The sequence below is a fragment of the Sarcophilus harrisii genome, chromosome 4, assembly GCF_902635505.1.
Source record: "Sarcophilus harrisii chromosome 4, mSarHar1.11, whole genome shotgun sequence".
Lineage (NCBI taxonomy): Eukaryota > Metazoa > Chordata > Mammalia > Dasyuromorphia > Dasyuridae > Sarcophilus > Sarcophilus harrisii.
The window spans coordinates 250,833,845-250,844,902 of record NC_045429.1 but is presented as its reverse complement, the minus strand read 5'-3'; the positions used below and the strand labels follow the sequence as shown (position 1 = coordinate 250,844,902).

Below are 11,058 nucleotides of genomic sequence, written 5' to 3'. Positions count from 1 at the left end.
CTCCCTACCCTCTCCCCCAGATGGCAGGATGACCAGTAGATGTTAAGTATATTAAAATATAAATTAGATACACAATAAGTATACATGACCAACTGTTATTTTGCTGTACAAAAAGAATCGGACTCTGAAATTATTGTACAATTAGACTGTGAAGGAAATCAAAAATGCAGGTGGGCAAAAATATTGACCATATTATTTCAACATAAAGCAACTAATTTATCCTTTAATAGTGACCAATCACCATCACATAACATTTTCTCCAATTTAACAGAATTCTGAACCTAGTAAATGTGACATAAAATGAGCATTTCCACTTATGATATAAAACATGAAAGGAGATTATATGTAAAATCACTAATTTTTATTATTTATAACTTATGGTATATAATAAATTCAATATCTAAATTTTAAACCTGTCCTGCTAATATGTATTTCCTTCTGACTTTATTTCTGTTGTCTTCTACACACTTAAAAAAAGCTTCTTTATTTCTCCTACTTTCTTTGTTTCTTCCTTCCTTTTTGATTTGTATCTGGTCAGAGCTTCCTCAGGTCTCTAATAATGTCTCTTGTTGTATGCAGTCCTGGATTAGAGAAATTTGTGGAAAATTTTAATTTTTCTTTATCTTTTTTCTGATATACTGATAATAACAGCTAGCTGTTGAAGGGTTGCAAAACACATTATCTAGTGAGATATACACATTATAATATATTATCAAATGAGAACATAGCTTTGCAGCTTATATAAAATGCTAGTTAGTATTATTTCATGTTTAAGTTGTATGTTTGTGGGTAATCTGAACTTTCAAGTCTCCACATGTGTCCTTCTTACCCAGAAGCCCTACATGGCTCTTCTTCCTTTCTTTTTACCTGCTAGCATCTGTGGGACCTCTGTATCCTTCATCTATAAATGGGCTACCATTCCTTCAACAGAAGACTGAAAGAAGTTATACCTGTTGTGTGTCACCAGGACCTCAAAGTTTATTTTTCTCTAGAATTTCTTCTCTTTACCAACCCCTTGTTTCTTGTTTTTAATTTCTTTATGTTTTTTTTTTCAGAATCCTTTTCTTTATAATTTCCTTTACAGATTGCTTCTAAAGTTCTGTCTTTGTGACCTTTGGGCAAATGATTTGACCTCCCTAAATTTTAAAAGTTTTCCAATTTTTAAAATAAGGAAATGGCACAGGATTAGCTTTGGAGGTCCTCTCCTGCCTTATTCTCTGTACCTTTTAACTCTTGTCCTCTATCTCATTAGCCCGACAATACAGAGAGGCATTCCTTAGAATCTTCCACCTTGCTCTTAAACATTCAGAAAGTAAAGAATTTCAGTCATATGGTTACTGAGTTCCTCTGGCAGGAAGACAAATAGCAGGAAGCTTGCTAATCACAGTATTATTTTCCTTGTTTTCTCTACCTCCTGATCCTCCAACAGAACTATGCCTGTGGCCTGCCTGTTTAGATTCTTATTCAGGTGGGATTCCTTGGATACTGCTTTTCAGACTGCAGTGTTTAATCCCTTTTCCTCCAAGCTCTGCTGAATTGCTCAGGTGTGAGCAGATTAACACTATTTTGCTAGTTAGTTCAGGCAGTATTTGCCACCTTCCTTAAGCAATCACTAGATACAATCAGCAATACACAGAGACTCCTGATTAGAATATTGGAAAAGCTCTCACTCTGCTTCCTGTCTTTGTTTATTCCTTCTGTTTGCTATATGGCAAACATGTAGTTTAAAACAAAAACAAATGTACATACAATTTTGTTATCCTATGAAATGTGATTGTAAAATATGATTTCAGTGTTTAAAAATACTTTAAAAAATAATTTAAAATAATTTTTTCATATTAAATATATTAGTGATTAAATGATTACTTTAAAAATATTTTCATGGGTTTCTTTCTATGCACAATGACACATCAGTTCCAAGATCTATTATAATGGACCTGTTGGTCAAACTGATTAGCATGATTAAAATGATTAAGATTTCTGTATGTCTACTGATTATACTTCCCAGTGATGAAGCGTCATAACCTATTTGAATAAAATTTCATATAGGTTGGAATGATTTGGGGAAATATTTTGCTATTTTTAGACAAATTCACTGGTTATATTCATTTTAAGTGGGATAGAGAGGATGTAAGGCCTTCTCAGAAAAATGACCCCTGGAAGAATGTTGTAGTTCAGGGCTACAATTCCAGGAAAACTCCCCTTGTACCTTCTCTTATACCCTTGCTTAATCTTGCACAAACCACTTTGTAATATATAAGTTCCCTGTTCTTGTACCCTGAGGGTGGATAGGGTTTCCGTGGCAGACTGTGAGCCCTGATACTAAGTTGGGGACAGCTGGGGTTCAAGGTGTGGTAAAATTGTTTCAGGGTATAAAAACCCTTCTCTGTTGTCTGTCCTTTGCTTCCCTCCATTAGACTGGAGTTGAAAGTGATGCCAAATTCCTGCAGAATTTAATAAACTGCTTTCTGCTCTGACTTTGAGAAATGTCTATTTGAATTATTTTGCGTAAATGGTTGCTGTCTCATATGATTTTCTGGGGGCTCGTCCAGGATTTGTTCTCTCTCACTGTCAGTTCTTTCTTGTCACTCCAAAGGCAGGAGCCTATTGAAGGAGCAGCCCCAATAGTCTTTGGACTTGAAGAGAAGATCCTGCTGTGGTGAAGTAGTATACCAAAGAAATGGACTCACTAGAGCAGAAACCAAAAGAAGCTCTGACAGACTATTAGAGAAAAAGCTTGGCTGGCTGGTGAGAGAATCAGTTACATAAGTTAATATATGTATAACCCACAGTTAAGCCAAATGGGGGCCCTGAAATCACGATTGTGGGGGTTCTCTGACTTGGGAAGATCGACAGCAGCTTCCAACTTTAAGGATTCAGTGATCCATTAAAAGGGGCAGCACCTAATAAGCTCTTCTAGGTGACTGCTGGAGGGGAGCCATGGCTCCGTGATCTGCACTTTAAGGAAAGAGACGGTTCCCTACTACATTCCAAAATGAGCACAGAACAGTCTAAGCCTGATAAATTGGAGCATGAACCTTAGAAAGTAATTGAAAAATTGGAATGAGTCCCCTAGATATAAAGGGAAAAATAAGAAGAAAATGATAAAATAATGTTGCTCTATATGAGGAGGGTATGATCTAGGAGAAGGTATTATTTGGCCCAAACATAAGTCCTCCAAGGCTTGAGTATGTCGAAAGTTAAATTTATATGTAAATGCTAAGGAGGCTTTCAATCCAGAAGAAAGCCAAGATGGGGCACCTGCTGATGCAGAGGGAGAGTAATAAGGAGGAGGAATAGAAGCTCCACACAACTTCTATTTCTCATGCTCCTTCAAAGGAAGGAGAGGATCTAATAACTTTGAGGGAACCTCCCCATGATTCCTTCAGAAGGGAATTAAAACAATTCTCTACAGACAGAAAGAAAAGAAATTTAAATTCAGTTTGTATTTTTGTGTGAGTGTGAGTTTGTGTTTTGTCTTCTATGTTTTTCTCAGTCAGCTGTATTACAAAGTAAAAGAAATGAGCATTTTGGGATTTAAAAGTACTTGTTTTGTGCATTTTTTTTCTGGGGCAATTGGGGTTAAGTGACTTGCCCAGGGTCACACACTAGGAAATTAGAAGTGTCATGTCTGAGACCAGATTTGAACTCAGGTCCTCCTGACTTCAGGGCTGGTGCTCTATCTACTATACCATCTAGCTGCCCCTGTTTTGTGCATCTTGATACAAAGTAACCTGAATTTTTCTTAAGTTTTCAAGCTTCTCTCCCCAGAAGGGACAGGGAATAAACAGGGCTGCTCTGTGTGCACTTATGTGTAGTCCAGCTTCTCCCACAACGGTAGGCTCCCCCAAAACCTCATGTTCTGGAAGTCAGCCTCAGTTTCTCTCTAGATGGGTCCCTATGTTTCCCAACTCCCAGAGTTCCAACTTCTCAGGGGAATCTGGAGTCTGTAAAAAGAGATAGACTATATGGTCTATCTCCACGTGGCTTGGAGACAGCAGTCCACATTGGGAAGAGTACAAAATTTAGTAGGGGGAGGTAGGGGCCATTGCCATTTTGCTTCCAGGAATTTGTATCTCCATCTCAGGTCTCAAATAGTTTACTGCAATTTCAGAGATTTTAGGTAGTATAGGAGAAGAGAGTTTTTGAGGGGGAAGAGGAGTCTTCCCCCAAAAATGTGTCCTAAATTACTGTGTGTTTAAATTTAAATAGTATATGATAGAATAACTTTCAATTGATACAGTTTGGGGATAAGATTTTAGAAATATGTGTGCATTAATATTGTAAGATTGCTACTAGAAGTTGATTTGAAGTTAAAAAATGATTATTAAAACAAAGTTCTCTGGTAACTTAACTAAAGAGGTCATATGTTCATATTTCCTAATAAGATAAAATATATTACTTTTTAAATTATATTTTGGGTAATTTGTAAAAATTATGAGCTATGCTTTAAAATTTAGTCTTCTCTTCTGGACATATGTATAAGTTTTATGAAATTTGGTTCAAAGTTATTTAGATATTACCCATATTGTGAATTTTAAAGTTTAAAAAAGGTGGTTTAAAAAAATTAAGAAATGAGAAAGGTTGATTTGCAAAAGCAATTGATAGTTTGAATCTAGTTAGAATCTCACAAGCTAAAGTATTGATTTTTAAAATAATATTTTTCAATTGGTGTGTATGTTAAAATTGGCAACTTGACTAGAAATTACGAGATTTCTATCCATTTTGTGTGTTATGTCTATTTAGCTTTTGCTTATGAAAATTGTGAAATTGCTAATTAAGTTATTAAGTTATTGTCATAATATTGAAGCCTAAAATTATTATTATATGGGTTATATAGACACCAGATGATAGGCAGAAAAAGTTGGAATTTGATTATGTGAAGAATTCACATTAGCCATTCTCTTTGACAAAAGGTAGATTTATGATGGAAAGGGCAAGTTCCTTAGTGAAGCCTGCCATTTGCCAGGAGAAAAGAAATAACCCATAAGATTGTTGTATGCCCTTAGCTGGCAGGCTAAATTCTGAGAGGGACTTAGCACCCTAAAAGAGTTGAGTATAAGAAGTGGTATTGGAAAGCATAGTAGAGTTAGGAGAAACAGGATGTAGCACGAGTTAAAAGGAAAGGGAAAGATCTGTTGGCCTGGGAAGGTGAAGGCTTAGTCTACCCTTCCCTCACTGGGAGTGGCTGCTCCTTGCTACTTCTTAGAAGTGAGAAAACAAACCCTCTCACCAGAGCTTAAGCCCCCCTCCTCAACTTCTGCCAACTTGCTGGCTAAATGAAATTACTTTAACATTAATTGTTTCTATTATTTCAAGTAATAGCTTATATTTATATGGTGTTAATAACTGAATGTTTGTTTTTCTTTTTCAAATCTATGGTTGTTTAAAGCAAAGTCACTTGTGATGCTATATCAAAGGTTCTACCACTTAGCAATACAAGAAATTTGTAAGTGAAGTTTGTTAGATTTCTAACTGTAATCTTAACTGCAAATTCTGTGAAAGTGGTTATTTCAAAACCCATATAGCAAATTATCTAATATTTATTAAGTGCATCATGGTCTCATTGCTTAATGAATATGATTTATAGTTTTCTTGCTCTACAGGTACATGGGATAGATTAGGATTTAAAACCTGATCATTGAAACTTGCTATTGAGATGAAATCTCTTGGGATTATAACTGTTATTGTTTTGAGCTTTGAATTTGGGAATGATTATCTGATGAATTATTGTTAGTAACTCACCACTTGAGAGCTGAATTGGCTAAAGTGGGATTGTTACTACATGACTGATTATCAACTGTGCCCTCAGGCTGAGGCCTTGAAGAATCAGTTTTGATACGATCATAATCATGTCCCTGCTTTTTCATCTTATAGAAAATTTCTATAATCAGATAAGTGGTCAATAGGAGCCATAAGCACAGATCAAGTATGTAATATTTTGCTGTTTTCAATCTGAAAATATGTAATTATTATATTTTATATTAGGTAAATGAGTATTTGGTCTGATCATTATTCTTTTTCTAAATATATATGTCTGTATGAAATAAGGTCCTTTAAGAACCTTATGTACTTGTAAAAACAATTGATACAACTGTCTGTGGGACCTGTAATTTTATTGATTATTGAAACTGAAGCCAAAATATTTTTTATATGGTTTAGGATTTTAGTATACTCAAGATTTCTTAGAAGGATATAATTTGTGGAATATTTTGTTTCATCAATGGGAAAGTCACTTTTATTTAAGTTTTATTATTTATGTGAGAATAACATTTATATAGTGTTGTAAAGTATGTATAGTGTTTCCTTTTGAATAATTTATATTTAAAAACTGTTGGCCAATCCATTTTGACCTTCCCCAGTCCATACTATATCAGGTAAAAGAGAGAGAATATCTTTAAAAAAATACTGGAAGAGGCTTTATACATATGTCTCATGCAGGAGTCTGGGTTAATCTTTATCACTATCCTGCTTTTGATAGATAAATGAGATCTGTCAATGAAGGATTTTGTGAATACCTATGTTATTCTTATGGAATTCCCCCTTTCTGAAAATTGCTTTTGGAGTATAAATGTAGTTTCTAAAAAAGAGATGATGCCTAATTATTTACAGAATCTTCAGGGAAGATATAAGCATGCTTCCCAAGAATGAGGGTTCTGCTCTTTGTACTTGCGCTCTCTCTCTCTCTCTCTCTCTCTCTCTCTCTCTCTCTCTCTCTCTCTCTAACATTCTTTTAGGTTTGTTTTCCTCTAGGCTTTGAGAAATTCACCTTTAAATGACCAGCATTAGATAGCTGTTGAACAGCTTCAGGGGTCCGACTCAACTCATTGGATCTTCAATCAACTCACGTCCCTTCACAAATGAGCTCAAGGACCTGGTAAGATGACCCAGCTCAATGTCCATTCTCAGCAGGAAGTAGTTTCAGAAGATGAAATCATTGCCCCATATCCCAAAAGACTTTGGGTTCCAGTTGTTTGGGAAGGAACTAGAACTGGTTAGTGAATGGGCCTCAAAAATAGCCAATATCTGAGTGGGTTCCCTCCATCAATCTTGTGAAGGGGTGAGGTTATATAGGATTTATGCTATTCTTCTGCTGCAATAGTATTTAGGACTTAGGATAGGGACAAAAGATTAAGATTTGGGTTAATATTACTGGGGAAGAATAATGCATAAATAATTCCATTTGATATTGTCAAATTATAGAATTGAAGAGGATTGACTAGCCTTGACAAGTAGGTATAATTGTGTCCTAATAGAAAAAGAGAATTTTTTAATGGAACTGACTATCCAATTTGGAATAATGTTTGGTTTGCTACAAGGGCTAGATATTTAGAAAATGTAGATCAAAGAGTAAATTGGTTATACACCTAATAGATTTAAATTTCTTAGGAAGAGTTGGAATCAGTTCTTAAAGATTTAAGCCAAGTAACAGACACCAATGACTAGGTAGAATTGCTAAGGTACTCTGTAAAGAGTCTGAACAAAAAGCAATTTTTAAGTCTGTGCTACAGGTCGCCCCATACCCAGATAGTACTATTTCCTTTGGGTATGGAAAAACATGAGAGTGAATTCCTCCTGTTCCCAAAATAACATTCCTATGCTTTATATTAGTCCCTTACTTCTGGAGATCAATCAGCTTGCCTCAGCAGGGTAAAGAATTCCAAAACCTAGGGATTGCAGTGGCATGTAGCTGAGTCTAGAATGTAACTGAGGATAGCTCTGGCAATTTCTCAGATGAGCATGCTCCAAGCAAACCTTGTTTAGTATTGTGGAAGCAGCACTCTCAAACCTGCTTTGCCTGGGAACTGAGTGGGTACATCTACACTAATCCAATTGGCTATTCCTTTTACTTTGGCATTTGCTATGAAGTAGAAAACTGACATTCTGAGGAAGTTTGGTGGTTAATATTACCCATAAAGTTCAGACTATTCCAAACCAGAGGGCAGGAGTGGGAGCCAGTAAGTCAAGAAGATAGGAGAAATCCTGAAGGTGAGATAGTTATAGAAATTGAGAAGTTGTAGTGGGATTGGTGTGAGAAGTCCTTAAACGGTCAATAATAAGAGGAGGGATTAAATGGTATGATGTGAGATCTTCTCAGAAAACTGAACCCCAGAAGAGAGCCAAAGTTTAGGGTTATAATTGCAGGAAAACCCCTTGCTTGTACCCTTGTTTAATCTTGTACAAACCACTTTGTAATCTATAAATTCCCTGTTTTTGTACCCTCAGGGTGGAGTGAATTCCTATAATAGATTGTGAGCCATGATATTAAGTCAGGGACAGCTGGGGCCAAAAATGTGGTAAAATTCTTTCAGAGTGTAAAATCACCCTGTTGCCTGTCCTTTGCTTCCCTCCGCAAGACCACAGTAGTTGAAGGTGACCCTCACTTCCAGCAGAAATTGAATAAACTGCTTTTTGCTCTGGCTCTGAGAAACTTCTATTTGAATTATCTTGGGTTAGTGGTCACTGTTCCAAACAATTGTGAAAATTTAGGAGAAGTCTAGATACAGAAGGAGGAAACTTTTATTATCTCAATTATGAAATCTCTTTATTGGAAAATAACTTTTCCCTGTTTGACCATTTTCTTTCACTTCGCCATGGTTGTCTGTGTGTGTGTGTGTGTGTGTGTGTGTGTGTATGTGTCTCTCTATCTGTCACTCCTTCCTTTTTAACCTTTTCCTCTCTATCTCGCTTTCCTTCTTTCTCTCTTTTCCTTCCCTCTGTTCCTCTGTCCTTCTCCCACTGTCTTCCCCCCATTTCTTGCACATTGAAGTTTTCTGTAAATTCCCAATCCCTTAATCTGCATTTAGATTTCCAAAGCACATTCTAAATCCCAGTTGAGACTTTTATCCCATTGCTTGATTATGCTTTGAGATGTTAATATAGTTCCATAGCAACATCTCTAACATAAACTCTTAATTAAATTTTTTTGAATGAATCTATGTAAAGCATTTTTCCCCCTTGGAACTTTATTGCTATCCATAAGAAGCATTGATTTAGAGCTAAAGTAGATTTTTGAGCCCCACAGAATCCAACCCCCTCATTTTACAGCAGAAGAAACTGAGGTCCAAGGAAGTCAAATGTTCATATGTAATAGAGGCAAGATTTGAATGCCCGTGCTCTGACTCCAAATCTAGTTCTCCTTATAATGTGTCATGCTGTGTTATAGAAATAAATTGAGCAGAATCTGAGTTAGTGCTGGAAAAGTTTATTCCTTCTATGAAAGAAAAAAGAATAATTGATACTGAAGGAAGTATAAGGGAAAGAAACTAGTCTTGTGCTTTCACAGGAAATTCTCAGATATAGGAAATCCCCAGATAAAGGAGCTCCTTCTGCCAAAATAACTTGGTACCTCCTTTGAAACTTAATGTCTTGGTAGGATGCTTAGAGCACTGAGAGTTTAAGTGATTTTATCCAGTATTCCCACCAAATATCCACCATGCATTTATTAGTCATTATTTTGAAAGAGATAATTTTTATGAAAAGCATTCTTCCAGTGTGCAGCACTTAGTATATGCTATATAAATATCACATTTAAATTGTTAATTGTTACATTATTAATATGATTATGCAATATACAAATATACATATGTAATTAATTATATATTATATTTAACTAATTATTAATAATAAATATATTAAATATAAATCCCACACTTTCCCACAATCCCTCCTTACCCCCATTCCCTATATGGAGAACAAGTTTAAATGGATTAATGCTTTAGGATGTTCAAAGAAATTGAATTTGGTTTCCCTACAAGCTAAGTAAGGAAGTCATGCTAAAAGACTGAAGCACAGAGAAGATCATAGACTTACAGCTGGAAAGGACATTAGAGCTCAGTTAGCTCAACCCCCTCAATTACAGAGGAGAAAACAGTCCCAGGGACTTGCCCAAGGTCATACCGGTAATGAGTGGCAAAGCCAGTATTGGAACACAGGTCTTCTGACTTTAGTTCTCTTTACCTTCTATTTCACTGCATTGCATGAACTTAAATGAATTGGGCAAGATCATTTGGATAATGATTGACAGAGGCAGGACTTCTGAATTCAAAGTCCAGGGCTCTGTTCTTTACACTATATTGAAGAAGATGTGAAGAAAAATAAATTTAGTTATCAAACTCTAGCATAGATGCTGGAATAACTGCTGGAAAAATAGGTAAACTGTTGAATAGAAGCTGCTAGGTATTGAAGTGGATGAAGAACCATATCTGGAGTGAGAAAAGAATTTTAAATCTGGGCTCAGATACCTACTATACACACACACACACACACATACACATACATATATATGTATGTATATTACTATATATATGTGACTCTGGGCCACACAAAATCACTATCTGCGTCAATTTTTCCATCTGTAAAATGGAAATAATAATAAAGCCCACTTCTGGGAGTTGTTATGGGGATCAATTAAGATAATACTGTAAAGCACTTAGCACAAGACTTGTCATATAGAAATGAAGTATTTGAGAGTCATAGTTTATAGTTTGAAAGAATTCAAAGAGATTTTCTTCTAGTCACAAAAGACTTTATTAGTGTAAAAAAGTAAACAGAGAAGACTCTAGGTGAGTCTTGTAATTAGTAAAAGTTGGGAGAGCATTATATACTGAAATTTTGACCTACAGTCAACAGGTAACCTGCCTGAGAAGAAGGAGCAAGAATATCTTTTAGCAGAGTATTGTTATTCATAGAAGGAGAAAGGAGGTAATTAATTAAGAGAGAGGATGGGGTTTTTGCATGGTCCTTTCAAGAAATAAGATTTTATCAAGGTCCCATCAATAGATAAGAGTCTGTTGATCCACTTGTTTCTTTGTTGGATATGAAGTTTTTTTTTTTTTTTAATAGCCTTTTATTTATAGGTTATATGCATGGGTAACTTTACAGCATTAACAATTGCCAAACCTCTTGTTCCAATTTTTCATCTCTTACCCCCCACCCCCTCCCCCAGATGGCAGGATGACCAGTAGATGTTAAATATATTAAAATATAAATTAGATACACAATAAGTATACATGACCAAACTGTTATTTTGCTGTACAAAAAGAATCAGACTCTGAA

General features: G+C 35.6%; 1 long non-coding RNA gene across 3 annotated transcripts in view; it reads left to right on the top strand.

The window, feature by feature from the left end:
* The first annotated feature begins 2,573 nt into the window (after positions 1–2,573).
* LOC116423181 overlaps positions 2,574–11,058 on the top strand; it is a 183,572-nt gene continuing 175,087 nt past the window's right edge. Inside the window, exons 1-2 of one of the 3 annotated variants that reach the window (XR_004233671.1) lie at positions 2,574–2,748; positions 6,738–6,877. This is a non-coding gene — a long non-coding RNA (uncharacterized LOC116423181). The remainder of the gene's footprint in view (positions 2,749–6,737; positions 6,878–11,058) is intronic. The other 2 variants (XR_004233673.1, XR_004233672.1) reach the window with 2 other exon arrangements.